Here is a 12,789-nt window from a genome sequence, read left to right on the forward strand (position 1 = left end):
GAGAAAAGAGAGAGTAGCGAGAGGAGAGAGAGAGAGAAAAGAGAGGACAGACAAGAGCAAGAGAGTAGTAAGAGTAAAGAGAGAGAGAGGGAAGAGAGGAAAGAGAGAGAGAGGGGGGAGAGAGAGAGAGGGAGAGAGAGAGGAAAGGAGAGAGGGAAGTTAAGTGAAGAAATGAGGGAGAAACAAGAGAGAATAGAGAGAGACAAAAGAAGAGAGAATTAGAGAGAAGGAGAGCGATGGAGAGTAAGAGAGAGTTGACAGAGGGGGAGTGATAGAGACGGGGAGAGGAGCGCAGTCCGTGTCCCCGTGTGAGGCGGCATGTGTTTGTTCAGGGCGGATCGCTGCTCTGTGGGGCTGACGTGGCAGCGGCGCCCTCACCTTCTGTGTGCGACGAGGCTTCGGGGAGGAGAATAAACATTTACTGCAGAAAAACACAGCCGGGGCCACCAAAACCCCTGCGCGGGAGACCCCGAGTACACAGCGTTACCTGCCACTCACACTATGGGGAGTCCCGGCCGTATCAGCACCCGTTACCAATATTTCAGGGCAAACCTAGTATTTTTAGACCCAAAATGACCAAAAAAGAACACAAATGTATTTTTTTTTAAACCCTCCCCCTGGGATATTTGAGGAAAACGTATAATATTACGATAACTCATAGTTTTAATAAGAAATTTCAGAATCTTTGTCGCTCCCTACCCATCGTCATCGGCAGTTCACCGTATGGGTTCGGCCCCGGCAGAAGAAGGGTTAAAGTATCGCGCGTCGCCTCTCTGCTGCCTCAATTAGAGAAACTCAATTTTCCGTACTGTCCAGAACACGGCAATTACGGGTCCAGCGGAAAATACAATTATAGGAAATTTATAAAAAAAAAAAAGGGAAGAGGCACGATTAGCTAAACAATGCTTCTGGGTCATTAGTGCCGGCACAGTGCTGTGTACACCAACACACGGGGCTACCGACAATAGTATCAAGGTATACCAAACTATTATATCATACCGGCGGCAGGAAGAGGCTACGGGGGCCCCGGCGGGACATTTCTCACTGAGAGTATTGGGAACAGTCCTGGGCAACCCGTCAGAGGAGGTTAGAGGAGGGCGACTGAAATATGGAATGCTTTGAAGGAATTCATTGATCAGAAAGACTAAGGGATCTCAATATGTGCGAGTGGTAGATGAGTGGAGCAGCCTCCCAGCAGAAGTGGTAGAGGGTAATACAGTCAGGGTATTAAACATGCATGGGATAGACATACGGCTCCTGAATCTAAGACGAGACCGACGACTGATTAAGGTTTGAGTCTCTAAAGCAGAAAGGGGCGACTAGACAGGGGCCGGATGGGGCCGATCTGCCGGCGGGTTCTGGGTTTTAGCAGCTGTTTATTAAAAATAAATCACAATGTGAAAGGTTTGGGAACGCAGCCTCCGGTGACAGCACTCAGCGAGCAGCCGCGTTTGCATGCAGACTCTGTGCACCCGAGGGAGGGCGAGGCGCTCGCCGATTTCTAAAAATTGCTCTGTTTGCGTCTAGAATTTTGTGAAGGAAGGAAGGGCTTACAGGTGACTCAAAAGAATGGGAACCGGTCTGATGTAAGAGGAACTTTCTGCAAACATCACGACGTACAGACTAAAAAAAAACTAAAGTCTCAAATAACTGACCCAAAACGGTCTTCAGGATGCGGTTAACGGCGGCTCCGGCTCCGTAACGAGGAAGCGCGATGAATGGGATGGAGGTTTTTTAGAACCGGAATTATTTATTTCCACGTTGGTTTTAATCGTTGGCTCGGATCGGCGATCCGCGGAGCACCCAGGTGGAAGCCATCGGGACCCCCGTATACCGTTTTTGTCCCCGTGCTGGGATTCTGACTGAGCGGCCGACCGGCCTTAAAAATGAAATTTTACAATTATTATTTTATCATTTTACACCCTATAAAAATCATTATTTATTATTATTATTATCTTTTATTTATATAGCGCCAATAATTCAGGCAGCTCTTAATATTTCACAACATTTATCTTTTTCCAATAACGGCTTCACCGGTTACGGTAAAAGATCAGCACTTTCGCTAATTAGGATAACGTGGAGGAAACTTTTTTTTTAATAAACATGGCAGGTGGGATTTCTGGGTGGGCGCCGAGGACAGAGCAGAACACGCGGCATGTAATCTGTATTTAATATTTACGGGATGAAGCGCCTCTATTGTAAAGCCCATCCCTGCCACCACTTTCCAAAAATCCACATTGTGCTTTTGGATCACGTTATCCCACAGTAACTCAGAATGTATTTACTCGCAGACATCGGTTCCCGGAGCTGCCAACCAGAGTTTCCCTCGCCGGTGCCCAGGTACAGATCTAAGCAGCTCAGCGGCCGCGCATGTAAATCAGACTCATGACTTCAGATTCCCAAGGCTGTCGCAGAAACACGCAAACAAAGCAAATAAAAGTAAATGGAGAAGGGAATTTAAGGAACGGTGAAGATCTGACGGCGTTTGGAGGAACTCCCCGCATAAAAACCCCGCCAGGAGTAAACTTCAGTCCGCGTTATCACGCGAAATGTTGGAGCGAATGGTTTACTGGACTCGTTAGGCGGACGAGCAGAGCTCCTTCTCGTTCGATCAAACGCTTACAGGAAAAGGAACCCAACAGGATGCGGAACGCGTTTCAGATCTCGAGACTCTAAAGCCATCGTTGAGCAATTAGCAGAGCTGGCATCAATTAACTCGCTAATTAGCCGACAAGGACATGACTACGCGGCGTCTCCTCACTTCTGGTAACAGCAGAGGCTTTTCCACTGAGAACTGGCGCATCGGAAAAAATAATCCAAAATGTGGGTTCGCGCTACACGGGAACAGCAAAAATAAACGCTAAATAAACAGCAATAGCGATCTACAGCGATCTAATAATGTGTAATTATGTCAATAAAAGTCTGACTCTCTGACTAATGGAAGTCTATGGAGGAACGGACTTCATTAGCATTGCCATAAAGCCGGGAAAGTCACCCAAAACATCACATGACTGACAGCAACGGCGGCTCCAGGTCTGCAGATAAAGGGGGTTTATTGGAGCAAAAAGGGATAGATTACTATACAGCTCTGTTGGGTTGTTACTGTATAGAGGGCTGGGGGTATATTACTGTATACAGCGGAGGGGGCTTATTCCTGTATACAGCGCACCAATATATATTTTTTTCCGCGGGGCGCCCCGTTTCATGCACATTATTCTGCGCAGATTATTTTTTCAGGGTCTTTCAGGTTGAAACAGTTGAGAGGCGGCTTCTGGAAAAGCCTGAGGCGCAGCAGAAATATTCTTTATTCCTCTGTGAATTTTGCGCTTGCTCCGGTAAAATCCACTTTTATTATAAGTAGAGCACACAGGAAAGTAGAGGCGCTCGTGCTGAGAATGAGAGTCACTGAATTATTGGAAGAACAGTTACTGGGGAAAAATATTACGTTTCATCTTGCCTTCTCTCATGTTTATATTAGCACCACTCACGGTATCTTCTCACCTCGGCAGAATACAAGATATCTGCAGCTTCCCTGTTCAACTTTACCTGCGTTTGAAGTGGGGGAAGCAATTATGAGCTGCACTCCTTGCCTCTCTGAGCAGGAGGAAGTTGAAGGACACAAGGGTCCAAGAATAAATGGCTTCCCCCAACTGAATAAAAGAAACACAGATTTGTAAAGGTTTGAGTCTTTATAGCAGGAGAAACAGCCAGAGTAGAGGGGCCGAATGGGGGCCGATCTGCCGGCAGGTTCTGAGTTTCTATGTAACGAACGTGCGTCTCAGCTGGACTTCCTGAGCAAAATACGATTTAAAATGTGCCGGTTTCTTTCTCTATGACCTCAGAGACAGCTAAATGGACTGAAGGATGGACCGATTCCTTATCTTACTATCAATGTTCCTACAGCTGGAAAAAGGGGGCCATAGGAGGAAGACAGACCCCGTCTGATAAGAGACGGCAGATGTCAGAAACATGACAGCCTCGGGGATGTTGGGGAGAGGGGTGACGCAGAAGGACAGACAGCCAAGTGATGAATGGAGAGACGTGAGACGGACTGAAATAAAGGGACTCTTAGAGATGGATTCAAGATGGAATCCAATGGAGAACCCACCAGTTTGCGGTTTATTTCACTTAAGCTATGAAAACCCCACATTTCTTCCCTAAATACCAAGAATATCCTCTTCGTATCGGGGAGAAAGGCTGGTTTCCAGGTAATGTTCGAGCCGTTAATGTGTTACTTCGGGGACAGACTGTACCAGAGGCCTCTGAATTATTTATAACGCAATAAACAGCCAACTGGATTTGCGATAGAAAATCCCGCGTTCCCCTCGAGCCGCTAACAGGCGCGTTCATGCGCAGATACTCAAATCAGCTTTCTTCCGAGAAATGAATTCAATCTGCAGAATAATAATAGGAATAAAACTCTTTCATGACCTTTTATTTCTGGGGCGATCTTCTTACCGTTCCCCCCGTTAATACCAAGGCGGATACATGCTGGACGCGCCGGATGCCCAGCGAGCGCCGGTGCGCGGTGACAAATATTTGAGTTGCCCTCCATCTTTGTTTACCTGGAGGCCCTCACAGCGATTGTTTCTTTTCCGTAGAAGTTGGAAACATTTGCATGGAAACCTCAGCTTGATAAATGACAAACTCTGAACAAGCGTGAGAAGAATTGCTTTGGAAACACGGAAACAGGACGTGAATCCACCCAAGCGGGTTAGGCACAGAAACTAGATGTAAAAGACTGAAGCTCAGACCAGAGAGACTGAGAACCGCCATGATGCCTTCCTCACGGACCTCTGGCGAGGCAGCTCGGCGGACTCTCTATGTAATCTGTTTATGTGATCCACGGGGGAGGTGGTCCGAAATAAGCAGGAGAGCCGTCCAGTGGTACTGCAGCTCGAGAACAAACTGGCGAGTAATATCTCATCCCATCAGCACCTGACCAAATATACCCGATAAAAGTCCATAGAGCAAACACAGACAGGATCAGATGCTGGAGGAAATGCTGTCTCACTTCACGGCTGAGGGTACCTCGTGTGGTCAAGGAATCGCACATCAAGAACTTGGAAGCAGTCTGGGGGTATCTGAATCCCCTGCCCACCTCACTAAATAATTATAATTCCAGAAAAAGGGCTGGAAACTATTTCTTCTATATATATATAATGATTATATGTCTCACTTAATGTCCAAGCTGAATGAAACCATAAAATCAATATGACCATATATGGCATTAAAATGACCACTTAAAGGAACAGTCAGCCTATTTTTTTTCTTCTTCAATTTGAGTAACACAACCTGTCATCAGTTTCTTGTTGTCGTTAATTAACACTACGGAAGGGACCCACGCTGAGTGGTAACTTTGTCCCGGTTTAGATTGTATCTCACACGCTGTGTAACAATATGAAGGAGGTCCGCGATGTTTCTCCAACGACTCGATCGCAGCTCAGAGGAGAGCGCTAAGCTGATTAAATAGTAATACCCGGCAGAGAAGCCGCACAGAACGCAACTTGGCACCCGGCGACCTGCTGTAACCTGCCGGCGAACGGATGAGAACGAACTGACAGCTTCTATTTCCTTAACATTTACCGAGTTACCCCCGGGGAGCGTCCTGCCCTCTCTGTAGGCATAAAAAGAAAAAAAGGTCTCGTAATTTCATGTTACGTAACATGGCTTTCATTACGTGTAACAAATACCAGATGAAAGGCGTATCCAGCCACACGGCGCGCAGGAACTGGTCTCCCCGGGTAGGTGCGTCTGCAAAACCCTTCCTACTGAATGATAAAAATGAGTGTTGGTTTAAAAGCCTGGATCTTACTGGGCATCGCAGGCAAGGAGCAAACGGTATCAATAGCGGGGAAGTTGACGCTGGGGCCTGAGGCTGACCAGCACCCAAGGCCAACCATCAACTAGTACCTGAGGTGGGGCAGGGAAGGATGGAGAATTAAGACGGGGGCAAGAGAGGCCAATCGTTAACCTGTATCCAAGATGAGGACAGGGAAAGTTGACCATTAACCAGTTCCCAAAGCGGAGGCAGTAAAGGTCTCCAATTAGCCAGCATCAAACGGCCAACTGGTTTGGTCCATCTAACTTCCAAATAAAATCAACTAGAAGCAATTAACGTCTGCATCTGCGTCACTGACTTCAAAGAGCTTCAGGCGGGGAATGGGATGGGGACCTGTCTGGCGTTACCTGGCTGCTCGGTGCCTGGTCTCTGCATTCACTTTTTTACAGATTGAGAGCATTTCCTGATCCCGTTATCACCGTGAAAAGCACAGCTGCCGGTCAGGTGCGCGAGCAAACAATAGCGCTGACGATATTAAAAGTCCACACACAATATATCTGATAGTCCCTTATTGTGACAGCGTGGAAGCCGTGGAGCCATAACCCACACGCAGCGGCAGCTGTGACTAAAGATGTTTGGGGACATAAATACGAAGCCAGGGGTTCCATCAAAATATCGTTCCAGGAAACAACCAGCCTTACCGAGGGCAGACGGGGACTTGTAACTTAGTATCGGAAGACTGTAGCATTTTATGCGATATTCTGATAAACCCTTTGAACCGGGGAAGTGCTTATTCTGAAAATAACAGTCCCTGCACCGGCTTTATCAGAGATTACAGATTAATCCTGCCGAGCGATGCTTCAGATAGATCCAGATTTACCGGAGGCGAATGTATCTCCTCCATGCCCCATATCTTCCGAGACACTGGACATGCAACGCTTGTACTCAGCCTTAACGCCGGTTGCTGGGGGATATTTATAAAAGCTCTGGGGTTCGGACGTTTTTACCCCAACGCGTCATCTCCACTAACGTAACCCGCTGTCCGGGGTGTCAGGGTTTTGTTGACGTTTACCGGTTTCCACCGGGCCTCTTCTGATGGGATCTCAAATTCAGCGAACGAGGAAATGGTTCCACAATTCTAAATCTGATCTGAAACGTGCGCCAGATGTGGGACCCAAGAAACATCTCCCACAAACGTAGTAACATAGTCACCAAGTTCAACCTCTCTGCCTTCTTCTTCTGGAAGTCCAAGCTTCCAGAAGAATAACTTCTTCTATTATTACTTAAACTATCTACAGATCAGAGTTAATTTGATTAAATCAACACAATTACACATCATACCCAAGTCTTTGCTGTGTTGAGAACTAAGCGAAGTACTCTCAAGAATAATAAACAAACAGAGGAACCTTGTTTCAAGATCTCATCTCTTCTTTGCTTTCTTTTTTTTTTTTTTTTTAATATTTATTTAAGAACATTACAGATAAGAGGTCTGGAAACGCAGACCCGCTGGGGTACACTGCCGGTTGCTGAAACCAAGGTGGGCAGACATGCTCCTCTCTGGTTCTGAGGACATCGATGTCCATTGTAGCCTTCAGCTGTTTGGTAAGGTGGGTCCGGGAAATTGACGCTGCCCGTTAATGTCTATCGGGGTGCTAGTAAATAATAATAACGCTTTACGTGGTACGGAATTGTCTCGTTTCTGACAATGAACCCGGGCAGAACGGAACGTAGACATTTCACAAAAGGTCAGAACACGCAGAAGAGATTCCGGAGATACTCAAGGCTAAAGATATATTGGCCTTCTGGGTCTAGAAACGGATTACCCTTTCTGGGGTTAGACTTAGGGAGGTTCTTAACATGAAATGTCAGAAATGTGGTGCATCGAATCCACGCGTAGAAACTAACCTTGGTGTGTTTTTTTGTAAACAGCGAGAAACGCGTTCCTGCTTCTCTCCAGAGAACCAACAGGTCGGACTGGTTGGGAGTTTAACGAGCTGCTGGAATCCCAGCTGGGGTGAGGTCCAAGCGACACATTGAGAAAAAGTGCTTGCCCTAAATCTATAATTACCCCACTGGCTCTTTAACGTTTTAAAATACCAGAGGGGTAAGCAAAGCAGAAAGGAGAGTTATGCATTGTGTTGTCACCAACAAGGCAACGTCGAGCCGGAAATATAGCAGATTTAACTCCGAGAATGTCTCGGGACATTTAGCCATACTTTGGTGCAAAGAGCTAAAAGTGAAGAAATTAGTAGAAGCATTTTGTTGTTTTTTATGGGGATTTAATCAAAAGTTGCATTTTGCCCCCCAGAATTGCTATTTAGAAACACGGCTGGAAACATATCTGCCGACGACCCCATTAGACAGGTTTCTCTCTCATACGGCCCCGAGTTTGAGCGGGTGGAATTTCTAGTAAAACTTCAGGGAGTTATTTATTGAGAAGGTTTACTCCCTCCTTTGACTCACAGGTTTTGACACGGTTCCAATGTTGATGTAAGGCAGAGGTAAAAAATGCTACTGACCTAACGTGGGTCAGCAAACTTTCTCCAGGGTATCCCTCAAGGAAGATGCGTTTATAAAAAAAAAAACTCTCTTCGTATCATTAACATGTACGTCAACAGCAAAGGATTCCCATTTTTATAACTGGGTTTATGCAGCTGGCTGGGGGAAGCTACTATATGCTGCACTTTTCACTTCCTGTGAGGGTCTTTGAGCTACTTCCTGTTACTCAAGAAAGATTGGTAAGAGCAGATTGAGCCGAAAGGTGTTACTGCATTTCAGAAGGCAGTGAGGATTTTTTTTCAGTGGCAAATTGGTTCAGGGAATAATAATTTTATAAAATTACCACTTTTGACCAGAATGGAAGCAAGAAGATGCTAGGTCCTCACGTCCCACCGGGGACTGTCAGAAAGACGCAAACCCGACGCCGGCCGCAGCGGGCAAAGGACTGATCTGCCGAGGTCCCTGCCGCTCTTAAATGATGTATTTATAATGGAGCAAAGCTTAAAACGGGTTAATTACCGTTATTTTCACATGTAGATACGCACGCCCAAAAGAAGTCTACTCCCCCACCTCAGGCTCGGAAGTGGGGGATTTGTGACTTATGAGACCTGCACTGAAGGGTTAATGGCGTGGCATTTATCCATGAAGCCCCGGGTGTTGTATTTACACGTATGTCTATGAACATCTAGGTGGGGTCTCGGACGTTAATCCAGCTGGGCTCGGAGAGAGGGTCTCAGAAAGAAGATAGGTTCCCGTCGCACAGCGCTGCGGAACACGACTCTGTATATTATCTAGAAATCTAATTAACTACACGGGGCTTTAGTAAAGTTCATGGCCCGATCTCCAGAAATAGCGCGATTCGGCCACGCTGGCGACCTTTCGGCCAACGCTCCATAGGGCCTTTTATTAGAAATACTTTGGTAAATGAAGGATAAGACACGGAGAAGGAAGCAGACAACTGAACAGCATCCGGAGAGCTCAGAATAGCGAGCAAACATTGTTTCTTTGGTTACTGTCTTAATGAAATAATCACTGAGCGTGCTAAAGGACGATTTATCTTACGATAGGGGGGTTTAAACGACGCAGCACGGGCGACTAGGCAGCGAGCGGAACACCCTGCAGTACTGAAAGGGTTAGCTACACAGCCTGCATATGTTTTTTATCTTGTTTTCCCCCGATTGTCTCTGCGAGTAATTGACATTTCCAGCCGGCTGTTGACATTTCCACGAGTGCTATTTTTTTTTTCCACGTCAGGTACAACATAAGAACTCCGAACAAAAGCTCCGGACCGAGGTGTGGGGAAAGCCTACGGGGACGAGAGAGAAACGCGGCGGGGAATGGATGGTGTTTGATGCCGCCAAGCAAACAGCCAGAAAAATGAACTCCCTGATAAACCAGTTCAAACACAGACCGTCCCAGCGGCTACCCAAACAGCGCCAGTTACACCCAAGCGATCCACGTGGACGGATATAGCAGGGGGACCCGACCACGAGACACGAGTGACACCCCACGAGACACGAGTGACACCCCACGAGAGAAAAAACACCGCTGGGGACTTTATACGACATCATCATTCATTAATATTCATCAATATTCAGTACTTCTGAGAGATAAAGCAGCGCAGCCAGGGAACGCTTTGTACTTGTTGTCTGGCAACTACAATGTATCATCCAGAAATATAATGGAATACACTGGAGCTGGGCTGCTTTCCTATATTTTGTGCTGAAAACTGCACAGATTAGGAAAATAGTAATAATAATAATAAATAATAATAATAATAATAATATACTTGTTTGCATCATAAACGAAAATATAATTACATTCTCGACCTTAAGTTATATGTGTGAACCCACTGCTATTATTAAGGGGTCTCTCCCTTCTAAACGCGCTACTAAAGTTGTTGTTTTTTTAATTTTAATGTTTTCCTTTTTTTTATTTATCGCCACGCTGGACACCGGAGAAGAGAAGGGGCATCTGGGTGTCCTAAAATCCACTAGCGCACCACGTTACCTAGAAGATGGGTTGTGATACATTACTAACCGTAACTAAAAGCACTTAAAAATGCTAGAGGCTGTTTGTTTTTTTAATCTATTAAAAAAAAAAATATTTGGTTTTTTACTTGGTGCAGAAATGAATATTAAATCTATCGTTAAACTCCCTCACCGTTTACAACAAGGCAGGGTTTTGGATTCATTGAGCGGTTCGCCGGGAACGATATATTGATGACATCAAAATGCATTTTTTCACCTGGAGATTCCCTAATATTGTCGCTATAAACACTGAAATGGAACACTCTACGTTGTAAGGGAGATAACGTATTTATACGAGTGCTGGTGTTTAAATACTAAGAAATAGCAAGACCGCCGAGGGTTTTCTCGCAGCTGCACACCAAACGCGTTGGGGGTCAAGAGAAGCTTTGTAGAGCCGCCCAAATCTGTCATTAATTGGTCTCTCCGCCCTGTAATCTCTGGGTTTTATGGCAAATATTTCATAAATCTAAAATTTCCATTAAGACCAGTCGGCCCCAAACCTGCCCCAACGCAGAACAAAAGGAAATTTGCTGAAATGACCCGCCGGTGGGTTTCAAAGTTTTTGTTTTCGTGCTCACTCGCAGCGCTGAGAATCGTAGATAAGAGGGGGGTTACAGCGGATTGAAAGCCCGGAAAGGTCTCCGAGCAAAGCTTTTCCTGAAGGAGGAAGAGATTCTGGAATTTGGTGGAAACGGCTTTATTTTATGGGAACGGCAACAGAAAGGAACATGCTGGGTTTGGACTGATATCCCAGAAAACCGTTTTCTTCTTTATCATTTCTGTTTTATACACAAAGGGATTTATCCTGCTTCCCAAAATAAACACGGACAGGAGATTTCTGGGTATAGGGGGCACAAGCACCTGTTTGCATGCACGGGGGTGAGCAGGGTAATGGGGGCTATCACAGGAGATACTCAACCACTCTAAACAATCTCAGCCAGCCTTTAAAGTTCCATCCTGTACCAGCAACCCCAGCACAGGATGAGTGACCAGCTGCTATAACTCACTAACCCAACTCACAACACTCCCAGACAGCCACGAGGGTTGGTGCCAAGGGGGCCAAAGAGAGTTCAGCCAACGCACCAACTGTCTTCAGCGATATACCCCGCGCTGGCAAAAACCCAAAGGCGATACATTGTTTCATTTCATAAAAAAATACCAAGTTCAGATTTTAGTCCTTTTTTTAATTCTATAATTCATGAAAAAATAATTTTTGCAGACCTAAAATTGTATTTTTTTAAATATTTTTAGAAAATTAGGTTATGCTGACTTTTTTTTTTTTTGCAACCTTCGCCGTGAAAATTCCGTGAATAATTAGATTTTTCGGGGGTTCCACATGAAGTTTTCAGACAGGGCGGCGCGAAGCCTTTGCCTGTCGTTTAGCGATAGGTTTGAACGGCGGGCGCAGACGGGGCATTAATTACAGGTACAGCCTAACGTAAGAGCCGCAGAGCCGCTCGGCACGGGCATCGCTTCACAAGCAAGGACTTGCCGGGTGCTTCGGAAATCAGGAAGATGCGAGAGCCGAATAACAACAACATTCAGGAATACGGGAAAGATACCAGAGGGAGGAAGATCTCCAGCTATTCAGCCGCCGCTGGATTGATCCGACTCCAGCCCAGTAATGGAGAGCCCCCCAGAGAGCAATAAACAGATGGCCGCCATCGATAAGACCCAGGAACTACATCCACGCAACCGCTGAACAATGGAGTAAGATCATCCATAACTCAGAATAGGTTTCTCGGATACAATACTTCGCGAGCCGTCCCAGCACTCGGCCCCCCCGTGGGAGACGTGGACGGGGTAGATCGGTGGAGTTAGAGGGACTGACCGCTCTCACCGGCAGTCTAAAAGATTAGGGGGGATTCGGAGAGACATCCAAGTATAATCTTGCAAGACGTGGTCCTGAAGCCGCCAGGATCTGTGATGACCATCCCAAGTTCTACCACAGCCTAAGGGCAATAGACCACGAGTCAGGGGCAAAAGCCTGGGAAGTTACCCTGGGCGGGGAGGGTCGCTATCGTTGCTTCTTGGCTGACTCGTAACCCCATTGGACGTAATTAGTGCGGTTCCGGTGCCAGGGGCTTTAATTTTAACAACAGGGTATCTATGGGGAACGTCCCAAATGTAGACGTTTTACCACCTCCTTATATTGAAAAAGCCCCGACACAAATCACGACCTCACTATCTGGGGGTAGAGATTAAAAAAGGACATTATATCCTCACGGTCACACAAACACTAAATAGAGGGATTCTGGCCCGGAATATCATGGGGATTTGCCCTTCAAGCAGTGGAGGCCAGCCAGCCCCTGGTACCTTGTGTTCTACGGGGGAGATAACGGGCGATCCAACACGGCCAATCCTATCCTGCCTCAAGGGAAGGGGCAAAATTGCGACAGGGGCAATTATATTACAGCAGCATCGACATTTATCGGAAAGCAATATCACCTAGACAGCACAGAGATTCCGTTAGTCTAA

General features: G+C 46.3%; 1 protein-coding gene across 1 annotated transcript in view; it reads right to left on the reverse strand.

Annotated features, from left to right (window-relative positions):
* NPDC1 (neural proliferation, differentiation and control 1) overlaps positions 1 to 12,789 on the reverse strand; it is a 29,061-nt gene that overhangs the window by 15,243 nt on the left and 1,029 nt on the right. The window lies entirely within an intron of this gene.

Source organism: Spea bombifrons, chromosome 8 (genome assembly GCF_027358695.1).
Source record: "Spea bombifrons isolate aSpeBom1 chromosome 8, aSpeBom1.2.pri, whole genome shotgun sequence".
NCBI classification, from domain to species: Eukaryota; Metazoa; Chordata; class Amphibia; order Anura; family Pelobatidae; genus Spea; species Spea bombifrons.